The sequence below is a fragment of the Mastigoproctus giganteus genome, chromosome 10 (genome assembly GCF_048544385.1).
Source record: "Mastigoproctus giganteus isolate SK-2022 chromosome 10, ASM4854438v1, whole genome shotgun sequence".
NCBI classification, from domain to species: Eukaryota; Metazoa; Arthropoda; class Arachnida; order Uropygi; family Thelyphonidae; genus Mastigoproctus; species Mastigoproctus giganteus.
In genome coordinates, this window is record NC_143584.1 from 24,252,133 (window position 1) to 24,270,143 (window position 18,011).

An 18,011-nucleotide genomic window follows, 5' to 3' on the forward strand; every position below is an offset into this window, starting at 1 on the left:
ACCTTTCAGAAGTCTTGTTAGCCTTCATTGGCCTGTGACATTAACGAGCTGTTTCTAGCCATACTAACGCTACTGGCTGGATGTTATTTGGTTATCGCACCATAGCAGATGCAGTGTATTTGTCGAGCGGTTCCTTTGGTTTCCTATAAATCCGCGTTAAGTACACTGCGATGCTGCACAACTTTGCAAAATCAGTCGTCGGTGTTGGTAGTGGGGGAGGTTATGTGAGTAGTTTGTTGTTCGACCGGTCACTTAGTTACTGGGGGGCACGATCACTAAAAAGGGATCCTGGCATCCGTACACAGCACGGATGGTAGAAGAGTCGTCTGACGAGGCCGTTCCTCCAGAAGAGCAAGGAGAGGAAGGTCTAAAGAGTGAGGGGAATATAAAGAGTTGGACTGAGAGGGAAGACAAAGAGGGAACAGATAGGGATGATATTCCACAGGCGAGCTGGAGTATTGAAGGCCACTAGTGGATGAGGGCCCCCTAGAGAAGGGTAGACAGTGAAGTACATATAGCAATAAAGAAATTGCATGAGAACAGCAGCCTGTAGAGATCACTGGCATGTGCTCTACTCCAAGAAACAGGAATGTAGAAGGCCAGCTGCAGAAGTCAAGAGGAAGAGGGACTGAGCTGCCTATGTGACTCAAATGTAAACTACCCCATATGGCGTTAGCATTAGACATGGTTGTGGAACCAAAGTCAAAGTAAGATCCCACACCTAGCAGCAGAATTAGCGTGCCATCTTAACATATGTAATTGTAATGTCGCAATACATGTTTAGCTGCGACTGTCCTGTTAGGACCTGCAATTGTTGAGAGGTGGTGGCAACTAGAAGGTATCTTCTTTACTTAAATAGGTTTGTGGTGTAATTGAGGTGAACTTTGAATTTATCTTTGGTAGAAATAAGATCACTGAAAGACATGAGAGATGGGAGATTTGTTGTCTACAAAAAAAAAAAGACCTTCCACTTCATCCCTCCGTTCGTTCGAAATACCTGTCCAGCTGAGCCTTAAATTTATTTAGGCTATCAACTTCCACAACAAGGGATGGAAGTCTGTTCCACCAACGAACCACCCGCTGGCCAAAGGCAAATTTCCGCACATCTATCCGACATCCGTCCTTCTTCAATTTGAATTTATGCCCTCTGAGCTGATTATTCTGAGCAAGATGAAGAATCCCATTGGCATTGAGCATGCTCAAACCATTCAAAGCCTTATACACCTCTATCAGATCACCTCGCCGGTGCCTAGTCTCCAGACTCTGTAATTTGCAAAACTTAAGCCTTTCTTCGTAAGAGCAACCCTTTGTTCCATTCACTAACCTTGTTGCCCTTCTCTGTACTCGTTCCAGCAGCTCTACATTCTTCTTGAAACGAGGCCTCCAGACCTGTATACAGTACTCAAGGTGTGGCCTGACGATTGCCTTATACAAGGGAATAATCACCTCCTTATCCCTGCTAGAAAAATTCCTGTATATCATTGATAAGACACCATGAGCTACTCTTGCAGCCCGTCTGCACTGCTCAGAGAACTTCATATCTGCCTGTACAATAACCCCCAGGTCCTTTTCATTCTCTACCACTGTCGGTGTAGTACCACAGAGTTGATACGTTGCTCTGGGGTTACTGTTTCCCATATGTAATACTTTACATTTGTCAATGTTAAACTTCATTTGCCACCTCTCAGCCCATCTGCTCAACCTTTCCAGATCCTGTTGCAGCAGCATAGCATCAGTAGTGTCCTTACCAACCCTGCCAACTTTTGTATCGTCTGCAAACTTGGACATTAAGCTTGTTATACCATCATCAATATTATTTATAAATACAGAAAACAATAATGGACCCAACACTGAACCCTGAGGGACTCCACTAATAACATTAGTCCATGATGAGCAGTGTCCATTGATTACCACGCTCTGTCTTCTCCCCCTCCACCACCCCTTTATCCATAGCAGCAATTTGCTTCCAATGCCACACTGCTCCAATTTGTGCAGCAGTCTTCCATGTGCAACAGTATCAAAAGCCTTTCAATCTTCTAAGATCCAAGAATATAATATCAAAGTTATTCCCTGCATCCAGTTCTTTTGTGACTGCATCATAGTATCCAATCAAATTGGTCAGGCAAGACTTCCCCTTAACAAAACCGTGCTGTGTCCGAGCTATAACTGAAGTCTTGTCTAGATGATCCTGCAGTGCTTCTTTAACCAGTGCCTCCATTAATTTTCCTGGAACAGAAGTTAAACTCACAGGTCTACTTACGTTTGTCAGCCTTTGATCCTCCTTTGTGAATTGGGATCACATTTGCACATCTCCAGTCTATGGGTACCTCCCTGAGTCCAAGGAAGCTCTCATAATTATGGCTAAGGGTTTGCTTACTTCCTTTGCTGCCTCCTTTAATATAACTGGATAGATCCCATCCATCCCAGGTGCCTTTCTTGTGTTTATCTTCCACAATTTCTCCTCTACTTTATCTAACATGTAATATCCCCCAGGTTCTGGGGGGTATTACATGTTAAATGTTTTACAAAGAGTCTTCAATATCACAAATAGAGGCTTTTCAATTTATGAAAAACTACATATTCCTCAACGGTACCCTTTCGATCTTCTTTTCTATTCATGTTCCCTATTACTTTGGTTGTCCATCAACGTGCAATTTGCGGCCTCAAATTTCTCCATCATATTGTTTACAGCTTTAGTGGAAGATGGATTACAACGGAAGTTATGCACACGTTGAATTTCTGCAGCACAGCATTATCAATGCATCCTTGAATGCACCAATGCATCACTAGCTGAAATCATTGGGGGGGGGGGGCCCTCGGATAACCCATAAAAATTTAAGAATGGGATTGCGCGAGCCCTCCCACTTCTAGCAGAGCCCTGTCTTCGCCTGATCCAACAGATCCACTTCCGTCTGAAAATTAGGCCTCCAGACCCTTATGGAGTACTCAAGATGAGATCTAACCATTGTCTCTCACAACCATCTTGTATATCATTGATGGAACCCCATAGGCTGTCCAAGCAGCCTGTTCTCTACACTACTCAGGGAACTTATCCAGAAGTCAGTTTTCCACTACTTTGAGTGGTCCAACTCAGTTGGTATGTTATCCTGAGATTGCTGCTACCTAAATGTAGTTCAAGACAACTGCTACCTTGCAGTTGTCTTGAACTTCAGTTGCCACTTCGCAGCTCATTTGCCTAATTACTCAGTAGCATATCCTGATTCCTGACACAAGAAACGTAGATATTAAACTTGACATGCCTTCATCAGTATCGTTAATAACAATAAGGAACCCAAACTGAACCCTACGAGAGTGACAGGGATGTACAATTGTTCCAGAGCCTCAGAGCATGAGGCCCTGGAATAATTTTGGTTTTGGGCCTCCCTTTCTTTTGTTGTAGCTATATTATAACCATTTAAGAAACATTTTGGGGCACCTCTCCTGTGTGGGGCCCTGGTGCTTCGCTTCCAGCGAACCCCATTTTCATGGCTTTATCTACTAATAACATTATTCCAAGAAGAGAAATTCCCATTAATAACCGTTCTCCATCTCTCCACCCACACCAGTTGGAAAAGGCATTATTGAATCCATTATTGAATGACGGGAGGATTTTTATAGGCTTTTTTTTTTTTTTTTTCACAACGTAGCTGAAAGCAGTAGTGCTTTTATTTGACAAAAAATACTAATGCTTATCTCAACCGTCCCGTTATTAGCATCAATCCACGTTTATATTATATCTCAGTTGTCGTTTTAGGATTTTAGACATATCAACGACTCAAGACTATATTCTGTCGTATATGTTATGTCTGTAAACTGCACATATATTTTGTAGTCGATTTGCCTGGTTTGTTGGACTAAAAACCTGTTTCTTCCGTAGAATAAGCTGTGCTACCATTACCTGAGCCACTTTTTAAAAAAACACTTTGTGTACCCTGTACGCACGAAAGATGTTTCATTTTATGTGAAAACATCCTTGGCTTGGACGAATTAAAAGGGACTTCCTTGGCTTGGACGAGGTACGAAAAGAATCCGAACACGTTTAACATTTTAAAGCATTTATTTTTTTTTCGACAGTTTCATGAATTTGAGATTGCAATACATGTTCAATAGGTAATTTACTTACTGAGATTTACAATGGGTTTGTGATAGCTAAAATATGATACATACACTTGAGATTGTAAAGAAATAATCATTACCCTAATGCTGGAGTGTTTCATAATAGCTACTACAAAAATACCATAATTATGATGGGCAATCGCATTACACTCTGAAGAAACATGAACACATTAAATGCCAAAAAGTAACGGATATGGGCAGGACTGTGCAGTCGCATTTTGGGGCTCCTCCTTTCTTTTCATTATAACTATTTAAGAAACGTCTATGGGGCTCTCTTCTGTGTTGGAACCAGATGCGCCTGTCCAGTCCCCCCCCCCTTGTTGAATATTTTATTAATAGTATTAGCCATATGGTGCAAGGAAGCCACAGGCTTTTGCTGCACTGGCAAAAAAAAAAAAAAAAAAAAAAAACCCAACCAACCAACTTGATAAGAAAACACAAATTATATGCTTCCCTCCTCACACAGGTAACTATTATCCAGGAAGATACTATTTATCCAGATAGGTCAACTGGATATTTACAGAGGTAATTTATTCAAACTGTCAGCCTGAACTACCTGCGAGGGCTACTTGTTCCAGCTACCAACAACATCACTGGCTAAAAGAAAACTTTCTACAATCTAATCTAAACCTCAAGTCCTGTAATTTGAATTTATGACCCCTAGCTGTGGAATCGTTTAAAACAGTGAGAATTTCACCTTCATTCATTTTACTAATCCCTCTCAGAGCCTTATAAACCTCATTCAGATCACCTCTGAGATGCCTGGATGCCAAGCTCTGTAATCCACATAATCTGGAACAGTCGGCCTTCTGCCGATCTCACCATTCGAGTTACCGCCTTTGGACCTTTTCAAGGAGCTGGATGTCTTATTTCAGATGTCTCCATACTTGAACACAGTATTCCAAATGTGGTCTTATAATTTTCGCAAGGTTGAGCCCTGCAACAACATATTATGTAGTTATGTTTTTTTTTATTAACTTTGTCGTACTGAAATTTATTTCTTTTTTGTGCTCCTAGCAGAAATGATCCAGAACACACACACACACACACAATTTAAAGAGACATAACCCTAAAATCCACTACCTGGACTGAAGTCTAACGTAGATAGTAACTTGTACCAGTATAATTCAGAAGCTATTTTGAGAATATGAAGTGTGGGGGAAAAAGGCTGTGGGTGATATGTCACTTTACATGTTGATACGCTGGTATGTGCAAAACTTAAGAACTAACACTATTTCTAAAGGTTACAACCACAAAATCAAACGAAACAGCCTGTGGCCGCTCAGAAGAAAGCTGGTGCACATTTATGTGAGCCCTCTCATCACGATTCAAAAATTTGAATCGTGATGAGAGGGCTCACAGAAACTGATAAAAGCAACAGTTCAGCAGTTATGTGCAAATTACCGAATGATGAGCACGATTGTTGCAGACGTTCGATTGGTTTCATACAGTACTACAGACAACGAAATGGCTAGTAGACAACATCTGGATGACTTTACTCGAGGTCGAATAATTGGAAAGCTCGAGGAAGGTCGAAGTGCGAGGAGTGTAGCTGCAGAGTTCGGTATCGCCCATAGCATCATCTCACATGCGTGGTCGGCCTTCAGAACGACAGCTACAGCTGTTCGAAGGACCAGTGGTGGCCATCCACAAAAAACAACGCCCAATAATGACCGCTATATACTCCTACAGGCCAAGAGGGGCCAACACCAGAGAGCGGGATCCCTTGCAAATCAGCTGCACAGGACGCAGGATATCGCGGGTTACTGTGGCCAGGCGACTCTACAAAGGTAGACTGTTTGCCCGACGGCCAGTACGCTGTGTCCCTTTAACACCTGCTCATCGGCGCCACCGTCTACAGTGGTGGTGCATCGAACACAAGGACCGGACAGCAGCGCAATGGGGTAAGGTACTCTTTACTGATGAGAGTAGATTAAGTCTCAACAGCGATTCTGGACGTCAGCTAATCTTGGCACAGTAGCACCCCGCAAACTTCACTGAAAGGGATCGAAATGGCGGTAAAGGTGTTCTCGTCTGGGGAGCGTTATTTGGATGGACGCACACAACTCCAGATTCTGGAAGGCGGTACTGTAACCATTGCACGTTACTGTACTGAGGTAATCCTTCCCCATGTGCATCTGTTCCATTGGTCCCGAGTTCGTGTTTATGGATGATAACGCCACACCCCATCTCACTGCAGCTGTTGATATGCCTTTTGAAAGTCAGGATGTTGTTTGTATGGATTGGCCTGCCCGTTCATTCGATCTAAATGCCATCGAACACATATGGGACGGTCTCGGGAGACGCCTAGTGGCACGTCCACACCCATCAGAAAATGTTCACCAGCTGAAGATGGCGCTGACAGAGGAATGGACGATGTTTCCGCAAGAACTTATCAACAACATTGTTCTAAGGATGGACAGGCGGTGCAAAGCCTGCATCGACATTAGGGGTGGCCATATCTCCTACTGAGGACCACCTCTTCCTTTTGTTCGATCTTTGGCAGTAATGCATCTATATCATGGCAGCCAGTGCTATGTTGCCATTTTTGAATAAAGTGCCTCTGTACCGTTTTGTTTCCGTCGTTTCTTTCATAATTTCTGTACCTCACGAGGTTCCTTTGTTATGCTTTTCCCATATCCAGGCCACTCCTATGAGAAGCTACAGGTGAAAACCTGACTGGTCTTTAAGTTTTGCACACCAGTGTATATCAATCGTATTAAAAAAAAAAAGAAAAAAAAAGTGGTTGTAATACAGATGCCAGCCAAGACCGTTTTTACTTTACTTGCAGAATTCTCTTCCCCCGCTCCCCAACCAGCTATCAGTCAAACAAAATTTACAGTTATATCACACGAGTGTATGAGCTTTTGTTCCCATAAACCTAAAATCGAAAAAAAAAAAATAAATAATAAATAAATAAAATAATAGGTTTAAAATAAATAGGTTTAAAAAAGGATAATACTAAATTAAATAATATAATCATAACTCGAGGCCAAAAGACAGTTAGTTTTGGGTGCTCCTATGATTTATTATAACTATGTTATAGCAACTTTAAAAACTACTACTTTCCATTCTGTTCCGGTGAACGCGTGTTTGGCATCCTAGCCCAACCACCTCTCCCTCCTTTACATGGCTTCGACTGGAACTAGTCACCAGTAGCATAACCATGAATTAACCTGCATTTATAAAACTAAAACGATAAAAATAATAGTAATAGATAAAAGATATGCTTTTTTTTAGTTGTTGTTTAAATTTCATGCTCCTCCCTCATTTTTACCTGTTTTTTCTTTCTTTAATGTCTTCCTCCCTCCAAATTGTGCCTCATATGTAGAAAGTGAGTAATTATAACATATGCCTACAGAAAAATTTTGCTATTTGCGCACAGTATTCTCTTCTAATATAAAAATAAATTCTTAACGGTCATGGGTGTAAATTTTAATAAATACATATACAGTATTCTAAAAAATTTAGGGGCAGAAAAAAATTGCGGTTGTACTGTAATACAATTACACTCTCAAGAGGACGCTTTTCATTAATTTGCTTTGTTCTGCTTGACAGCCTCGAGCCGTTAAAGTATAACGTTCAGCAATCAGCCGGAATTTCTGTCATAAGATTACACATTACGAAAATTTTTAATTTTTTTATGCCCCAAAAGAAAGGGGCATAAAAATATTCTCAAACTTTTATTGTGGTTATAAATCGGATATAACTACTTTTCCAGCAATACCTGGTTCGTCGTCCCAACCGTCTCGTTTGACTGGCCTTTCATTTTACTAATTTTATTTATTTATTTTTTTTCCTGCCAGACAATTTTATGTAATAAGAATGCTTTATATCTCTGTAGTTATTTAGGAAGCAATTTTTATATAATATTGCATAAATATGTTAAGTAAACCGTTAATTTTTTCCGGTGCATTTCACATTTTGGGGGATAAAAAATAAAAAGAAAAAGAAATCCTTACCTTAAAACGAAGGTTAAAGGTAACCTGCCGTTATCATTCTTTAATTGTCGATTTACATCTCTCTCTCTTCTGTGCTTTTTATTCCATCTGTTTATTCGAAAACAAAATGCTGGTATTTTGTTTATCGTAAATGCATAATGTACGCAAATTCCACCGGCATGATAAAAGCGTGTTGGGAAATCTGCCAGTTTTGTTCGGCTTTTTAAAACTATCTTAAAATCATACCGAATTAGTAAAATTTCTCACATAAAGAGAGGAATATTTTTTACATCCAGATCACACTTTGTATTGCATTGTTTCACAGGGTATGTCTATAAAAATTACTTTGTATTGCCGAAAACACAGTTGCATGACTCATAATTAATATTGCGGTAACATGTATGAACGATAGAGGGCATGTCATTGCCATCTGAAACGGAAACTCAGGTTTGGTGGGAAGGTAGCTTGATGACGTGCTTTTTATGTTATTTTAGAACCCATTCTAATTAAATTGTTGACTATAAACGTGAAAAAAAAAAAAAAAAAAAAGCTTAGTTCAACGTATTATTATTACATTAATCGTGGCGTGTGCATTGAAGGATGACTAAATCGTGTTTAACTCGAAATTGGACTTGGTTACTCACCAAGCAATGCCATGCATCAGAAATGTGCACCATAGGTTTCTAAATAGCTGACACCTAATGTAAGATTTGGATATTAGACATTTTATGGCTGTATTACTTGCTTAATTGATAGGCAACTACTGTCTAATTGGTAAACGAGTAATATAATGATCTTACTTGCTTATCAGTACATTTACCAAGAGACTAACTAGAGGAATTTGATTGTGGAGCGATGTATAAAATTAATTTTTTTTTTTTTTTATCTCCCTGTGAGATGAACAGTAGCATGATACTCTTCCCGCTCATGGTTTTATTTCGGTATAAACCGTCGTCATATGTGTAACGACGTATTATACAGCATTTGTAAGTAGCAATATTTGGGACATTTAATTGTTTCCCATCATTACTCCTTAAGACTTCATTTGAATTATGAGGCACAATGTCTGAGAAACAGTGTGGCCCTGAGCTTTGAAGGATTGGGAAAAGTATTAAAAGGAATGGGTAAATAAAGTGGTAAAATTTATCTTATCCAATCCTTTTCATTGATTTTCTGAATTTTTCTCAACCCATTATTGTTAAAACGATCATTTAGAAACTATGTTTAAGAGAGTCATAGGTCGTAAAAGAGTCATAGCCAGTGTTGCATGACCTATTTCAATAACCAAGGGGAAAATAATCAGAATTTAAAATTACCCCTCACCTCCCCGGCTTTTCATATAAACTTGCATCATCAAAATATCGTGATATGCAATAGTAAGATATCGTGTGTCACCTTTCTATCCTTGCATGTGGGCAGGTTCCTTAGTTGTTATCCCCTCTTCTTGATATAAATTTAATGAAATTTTTCCTTTTATATAACTTTCGGTTATACTCCAGATTATGGGTACACCTCCATACTTAGGTGAGAAAGAAGGCAGTCCTAGCTGTGGCCAACAACTGGTTTTTTGCTTGAATCTCTCTCGAAGTTGGGTAAAAACGCAACCTTTTTCACTAAACAAAAATGACTACTTGAATACAACGGAGCAATATGGCCTTAGTTGCTAATGCTCCTAAAAACCAAATAACAAACAAAAAAACAAAAAAACTTGAATACAAAGAAAACACCTCAATCACAGAACTTGACTGGACAATCGCTCCATTCTTCGGCTACGCCTGCGACAAGGTGTACCCAAAAAATGAAATATGGCATCACTTTCCAAGATCCTTATTAATTTATATCTTTTTATATAATTTTTATTAATTTCTCACTTTCAGAGAAATCCCAAGTACAGGGCTGTGGCTCCACTAGCTTTTCATTCCTTCCTGTATATATGTCATAATTTTGAAGAATAGTTTGGTGGTTAGAAATCAAAAATAGATTTCTAATTTACTTTATTTATATTATACTTAAGTTATTAATAATTTACTGTTATTAATTTTATAAACTCTTCATTTACTAAGCCTAGAGTTTGCTGGCACTGGCAGTTTTTGTTTATGAATAAATTTATAAACTGTTTGTTCTCTGGCTGACTCTCCTCAACCATTCCAGTTATGCTTGTGTGATACTGCAGTTTGCTTTGGGGAGTGAATTTGTATTTTTTCATTTTATTTTATACCCCCATATTGTTTAGATATTCTATGAATGGTGATACTATCCAAGTATGGTACTACTACCCATTTAATGATTTGAATATTTTTTAATCTTTGTACAGTGGCAGTAATGGTTGAAGGAGGAGGGAGCCAAACAGAAATTGCAGGGAGTGGAAAAGTTGAGCTGATTAACATCTTCCAAAAATCTGCGTGCTGTTTTTCACTTAAATATTGAAAATGTGATACATATTGAATAAATGTCTATTGAATAATCAGTTAACCATTAAAATTAATTGATTAATTAACAGTACCATTTGTAAATTATAAAAAAAAAAAATACACTGCTAGAATTTTTAAAATACATTTATGAAAATATAATAGCATCACTGTTTTCAAGTTATGAAATTTATTGTCAGCATATGAATCATCCTCATTCTAGCTTAAGTAATGAAAGAACTTTCTCTACACTGAAATTATTTAAAATATACTAAAGATTGAATATAATTCAAGAATGTATAAACGGCATTATCTGAGTAGTTTACATAGATGAAATATATATTATCGACATAAATGCACCATAGTTTACCCATAAGTTTAACTACACACATAGTGTTATGGCATCGTTTAGATTTTATCTCATATTGTGGCTACCTTCACAACGAGATACCAGGTATTGCACTACTTCACATAAATAATGCTTCTCTAGTAGAGGAGACTACTGTTATTTATTCTCAGCGGGCACCACCACCCAAACATGTTTCGGAGCGTGTTGGTTCACTCAGTGGGCGGACAAGGTACCCTGGTAATGCAGACATGCCATCATGATTGCGAAGTTAATTCCACGATATGAGAGATGCCAAATGGTGAAGATAATGATAATATTTGAAGACTAAATGCTCAAGGCATAATACCAGGGTACCTGCCTGCCCACTGATGAGTGAGCCAACAAGCTCCGAAAAGCATCTGGTGGGTGGTGGTGCCCACTGAGAATAAATAACAGTAGTCTCCTCTACTAGAGAAGCATTATTTATTTGAAGTAGTGCAATACCTGGTATCTCGTTGTGAAGGTAGCCAAAATATGAGATAAAATCTAAATGATGCTGTTACATCATTAACATTACATATATAGTTAAACTTATGGGTAAACTATGGTGTATTTACACCATAGTTTACTGTTATTAACAACCCTGCCAATCTCTGTATCATCTGCAAACTTTGACATTAAGCTTGATATACCTTCATCAGTATCATTGATAAATATACAAAACAACAATGGGCCCAACACCGAACGCTGAGGGACACTACTAATAACATTAGTCCACGTAGAGCAGTACCCATTGATCACCACTCTGTCTTCTCCCACTCAACCATCCTTTTATCCATTGTACCAACTTGCCCTTAATGCCATACTGCTTCAATTTGTGCAGTAGCCTTCCATGTGCAATAGTATCAAAAGCTTTCCTGAAATCCAAGTACTGTATATGATATCAAAATTATTTTTTGCATCCGATTCCTTTGTGACCACATCATAGTATCCAATCAGATTGGTCAGACAAGACTTCCCCTTGACAAACCCATGCTGTGTCTGAATTATTACTGCTGTCTTGTCTAAATGATCTTGCAATGCTTCTTTAACCAGTGACGCCATTATTTTCCCTGGAACAGATGTCAAACTAACAGGTCTGTAATTACTCGTGTCACCCTTTGATCCTCCCTCTGTAAATTGGAGATACATTTGAACATCTCCAGTCCATGGGGACTTCCCCCAAGTCCAAGGATGTTCTCATAATTATGGCTAAGGGTTTGCTTACTTCCTTTGCTGGCGCCTCCGTAGCCAGGTGGGCAGGAGCAACAGTGCGTAGCACACACTTCTTGATTAGACCGGGGTTCGAGTCCGTGACCACCTAATACGGAGGATGCGGAAAGGTCGAGGAATGACTACCGCATATTTCTGGAGCAATATGGCCTTAGTTGCTAATGCTCCTAAAAAACAAAAAAACCAACAAAACTTCCTTTGCTGCCTCCTTTAATATAACTGGATAGATCCCATCCATCCCAGGTGCCTTTCTTATGTTTAACTTCAACAATTTCTCCTCCACTTTGCTCTGTTATTACAAAATCATTTAACTCCCTGTTAGTTTGATAAATATTTGGCCCTCTCCTTGAATAACTCCATGTGTGAATGCAGATGCAAAATACTCATTCAGTTTATCAGCTACTTGAACAGGATCATCAGTAGTCGAATCATCTGTGTTAAGTGGACCAATCTGATTCATCCCCTTCCTTTTAGAGTTTATATGAGTAAAGAAGTCTTTGCTACTTTTCTTTGCATCCTTTGCCAAAGATTTTTCATAATATGCCTTCACTGCCTAACCTCCTTTGTGACTTGATTACAGACTTATTGTATCTACCATAGGTGCCTCCGTAGCCAGGTGGGAAGGAGCAGTAGTGCGTAGCACACGCTTCTTGATTAGACCGGGGTTCGAGCCCGTCACCACCAAATACGGAGGATGAAAGAAAGGTCAGGGAATGACCACCGCATATCCTGGAGCATTAGCATTAGTAGAGGCATTTGATGCAAGAAAGCAAGCTTATGCAGCATCAGCCAAAAAAAAAAAAAAAACCCCACTTCCACTTCACCCCTCTGTTCGTTCAAAATACCTGTCCAGCTGAGCCTTAAACTTATTTAGGCTATCAACCTCCAAAATGATCCTTCCGCAGGTTCACCTACGGAAACCTTGTTACGACTTTTACTTCCTCTAAATGATCAAGTTTGGTCATCTTTCCAGCACGCCGGCGCAACACGGTGGCCGCTCCGAGCGCCAGTCCGAAGACCTCACTAAATCATTCAATCGGTAGTAGCGACGGGCGGTGTGTACAAAGGGCAGGGACGTAATCAACACGAGCTTATGACTCGTGCTTACTGGGAATTCCTCGTTCAAGGGGAACAATTACAAGCCCCTATCCCCATCACGAAGGAGGTTGATGGGGTTACGCAGTCCTTCCGGACAGCGATGAGCACGCTGATTCCTTCAGTGTAGCGCGCGTGCGGCCCCGGACATCTAAGGGCATCACAGACCTGTTATTGCTCTGTCTCGTGCGGCTAAACGCCGCTTGTCCCTCTAAGAAGACGGACCGACTTCAGTGATCGGTCCCCTATTTAGTAGGCTAGAGTCTCGTTCGTTATCGGAATTAACCAGACAAATCGCTCCACCAACTAAGAACGGCCATGCACCACCACCCACTATAAGCAATATGGCCTTAGTTGCTAATGCTCCTAAAAACCCAAAATAACAACAACACTATCTACCATAGGTTTCTGTGTCGCCTGACAATTTATGTGCATCCCATGCATTTTTCTTCTCTGCTACTAGTCTCATTAACAAAAAGCCTATTAACTTCCAAAATTACTTCCTTGAATGCTTCTCATTTAGAATTTGCTGTTGGTAACATCATCAGTTGGTCTCACTGTATAGAACCTAAAAAATCTCTGAGACCACTGTAGTTGCCTTTTACAAAAGCAAAAACCCTTCCCTTTACCCCTAATGGTAATTACATATTTAAGTAAATACCACATCAGTACACTGTGATCACTGCTACCTAGTGGTTTCTTTATCTGTAAATTCTTAATGCATGAATAATCACTGCTGATAATCAGATCAAGATTGTTATGCCTTGTTGCCTCTCTAACAGAGGCAACAAGGCTGTAGAAAACAATCATCCAATAAATCCACAAAAGCCTTGCTAGTGTGCGAGTGACCAACCCACAATTTCCAGTCTATATCTGGGAAGTTAAAATCCCCCATTATAAGACACTGATTTACTGGCCCACTCTATTCCTCTGTATAATTGTTCATTGTACTCATGAGAGACATTAGGCCTATAACAAACTCCTACCCTCATTTTTGCTTTCCCAGTGCTTATGTCACACCAAACTGACTCAACATTGCACTGTCCATCTATGTCAACTGGATGCACTTCCTTAGATTTTATGTGTTTCTTAACTAATTGCTTAACCCCTTCTCTCTTCCTATCCTTTCTGTACATGTACTCCCAAAATTTCAATTCTGCATCCCTTATATCTGAGCAGAAGATATAAAGGGATTTCACCACGTCTCTGATATCCCAACAATATCCACCTTGGATGTCTTAACCAGCACTTCAAATTCATCAAATTTATTTACTATACTCGTAAAATTGGTGTACATACAAGTATACATGCACTTGTTCTTACTCTTAGTTACTCACAGCCCATGTATTTACTTGTTTCATGACCCTCAGCAACTGTCTTCTGAGCTGCTGCTCATTCCAATAGAAGCAGTGCAAGAATCATTTCCACCTCTGCCTGTAGCTACTGTTAATCTATTAGTCTGTGAAAACCCCCAAGCGAGCAGTTTTCTGACCCAAGTTCCTGGACTGGTGTAATAAAAAGAACACAAAGTTTGAAGGAGCTCAAAAATGGTTTTATTTTTATTCAAAGTAATCACTACCTAATTGAATGCACTTATTGCATTGTTTTAAAAGCTTCTGAAAAGAGTCAGGAAGGTACCCAAAGAGAGTGTTCAGTTTAGACATTGTGTTTTTCTTTGTCCTCAACAACCTGAATCTCTTTCCTTTGATGGCAGTTTTCACCTTGAGAAAGAGGAAGAAGTCTGCTGGTGCTAGATTGGGAGAGTAGAATGGATGGTTGATCTTGATCTGTATAGTGCCACGTTTTGTTATAAATGCCTCAAGTGCAGAATAGGTGGGAGCATTGTCATGCAACAAAAACATCTGGGAAGCACATTTCCCAGATGTTTCATCATCTGGGAAATGTGCTTCAATAGTCTTTGAGGCAACTGTACATTGAATACAGCATTGACTCTTTCCCCCTTCAGGTACAAATTCCTTGTGAATCACACTGTTTGTCAAAAAACATGTCTGCATTGTCTTGATCCTGGACTTTGTAAACAAAACGTTTTTGGTCCTGATGATGGTTTTTAAGCCTACTGCATGCTCTGATGCTTAGTCTCATGGTCATACTCGAAACACCCAACACTCATCTCCAGTGACAGTTCAGTTGAAGAAATTAGAATTGTCTTGGTGAAGTCTTCACATGATGATACTCTTTGTTGCTTCTGCTCCTCTGTGAGGCACAAATTTTGCACAGACTTTCCTTTTCCATAAATCTTCATGCAGAATTTCTGCAACTCTGTCCTCACTTCGAGAGGTTGATGGATGGTTCTCGGGTCATTGTGAAAATTCTTACATCTGTCTTTAAACCACCTATATCATTCAAGTGCACTGTTATGACTTAATGTTTCATCACCAGAAACAGTTTTTAATATTTCATACATTTTTTTTTTTTATAGGTTTTTCCAGTTAAAGCAAAATTTGATATTCATTCATTGCTCATTGTAAAATTGTGACATGGAACATTAACGCTACTAACAAAACTGTTTGTTACTTGTAACCTTTAGCCTACTGGACAATCTCTGTACCACCATCTTTTGGACATAGTTTGAAGTGCAACGTATCTCTTCCCTTTATTTTTAAGCTCCTCAAATAACCTCAGTGACACCATTTCAGATACTTTTATTGCCACACCTTGTATTTGAGACCTGATGGTGACTAGGGTGTCCAAGGGAGCCTAGTCAGGTTAGATAAGGTTAGATAATTGTCTGCTGTCCATTTACCAGAGCCTATGACAGGTCCCTGTCTTGGTTCTGTTGCATTAATTACATTATCTGTTAAAATTCAGCTTATGTGAATGGCTTCTTTAGAACATGGTAAATGCTACATCCATTTTATTGTTTTTAAATAAAAAAAGAAAACCTTAGATCAGTGTTTAGAGTATCACAATGTGAAAATTTTTCTTTTTTTAATTCATTTGAAACTGTACACTTTAGCAGCAGAATATGCTGCAGGGAAAAAACCAATGGCAACTGCATAAGAGATTTTACTATGTACAGTATTCAGTACTAATGAAAATAAACAAAAAACAGTAATATGAAATAAATATATAAAAGTACAGTATAATATAAAAAATATCATGCTATAACAGTACATTAAGAAGAAAGTTTGTTCAGCATATCACAGTTCCATTGTCAAATTGGATTTAAGAATAGAGGAATTGGATTGCTGCTAGAGGTAGAGCACCAACTCAGTTTCTCTACTGATCATGAGGCAGCATGTTTGAGGAAGAAAAGTTTCTGGTATCAGTCTAGCAGTGCCTTATATGTGCCTTTCTCTACTTCATCACATAATACCAACTGGTGTGCAGTTTAGCAATATTTTGTACCAAGCAATGAACAGGCTAGTCAAGACTGATGCCATTGTTGGGAACACCTGCACATCTAAAATTAGACTTAGAGGATGAATGTGAGCTATGAGTGTGAGAGGATGGTCAGAAATACCCAACACATGCCAATCTGGTATAATTGCCACCTCTGCAGGATTGACCCAAAGGCTTTGGGTACCATGTTTGGATTGATATTAGTAAGGTAAAATGATGAAAGGAAGCAATCTTCTTTGGAATCAGCCAAAAAATAATAAAATGGAATATTCATATTATTCTCATTCATGTAAAGTAACCATCAAATTCTGCTTTGAACTTAGCCAAACCACATTGGTAGACAAATTATTTCAGTGTTCAATAACCTGCTGCCCAGTGCTTTTTTGTAAAAAAATAGGTGATGGTACTCATTCTTTACTATCAGGAAAAATTGGAAATTAAAAGGATATGAAAAGTACTCTAAAATGTTTTTTTCCTGATATTGTTACTTTAGTAGTAATGTTTTTAGAATAAGAACAACAAATTAAGTATATTAACACAGTTTATTAAGCATAAATTTATTATTCAAGTATATAAAAAAATGTGAGTAAAATAAGTAAAAAATAATAACATAAGTAAAAATAATTTCATATTAAAGTTTTTGTAGAATATTCCAAATTTTCATTAAGTTCTCATCGGACACCCTGTGCCGACTTCTTTTGTTCCTCTTTGTGCGTTGGTTGCTGAATGACGTTTCCGAAGCAGCCATGAATCGACTTATTTTGGTGGATTGAAGCGGGTTAGCGGTGGGCCTACAGTTTTAAGAAACAGTAGTGATGAAACTGTTTTTGTCATCAACGAAGTGCTGGCAATCGGATTCATTTGTGAAAATCCTCGTTCACATTCACTCGATGAAATTTGTATCGTGCTCAGAGCTTTCATCAAATGCTTCAATTCTTCTGAAACCTTCTTATCAATTAGGTATCTCCGAAATCCCCGAATTGCATTTAACTGTAACCTAATTGACAGTTTTCTAACTTCATTTTCACCAAATGCCAACAATCCACGTCTAGAAGAATTAATACCTTCATTGTCCTTGGTTTCCTTCTCTCGTCATTGGTATTGTCACTAGTTCTTAAATTTGAATTTTTTTTTTTTTTTTGAAACTGTCCAAAATGACGGTGCCTTTTGGATATTCAGGTACTGTGACCATGTAAACAGAGATAGGGAAAGTTTATTGAAAAATGTGGATAACGCACTTCTGCAAAACAACAGATGATTATTTGTAGGGGTAAAAGAAAATCATTTTTCTAATTCTCGAACGGGGTGCTTACAGTTGATTCACAGAGGTGTCCAACCTACTGCCCGCAAGGAAAGTGAACTAAAACAGCATTTTAAATTTTGTTAATTATCAAAAAAAATTTTCTCGTTAAATGTTTTGTTCAGTAAATGCAATTGTGTATTGTACTTAATAAAATTTTTGAATATTTTAAATTTTACTTTACATGC

General features: G+C 38.7%; 1 protein-coding gene across 3 annotated transcripts in view; it reads left to right on the top strand.

The window, feature by feature from the left end:
• Window positions 1-8,600: 8,600 nt before the first annotated feature.
• Window positions 8,601-18,011, top strand: part of LOC150078876 (uncharacterized) — a 203,973-nt gene continuing 194,562 nt past the window's right edge. For all 3 annotated transcript variants that reach the window (XM_090382404.1, XM_090382406.1, XM_090382405.1), the window contains exon 1: window positions 8,601-8,760. The gene's annotated coding sequence lies outside the window, so the exon portion shown is untranslated. The remainder of the gene's footprint in view (window positions 8,761-18,011) is intronic.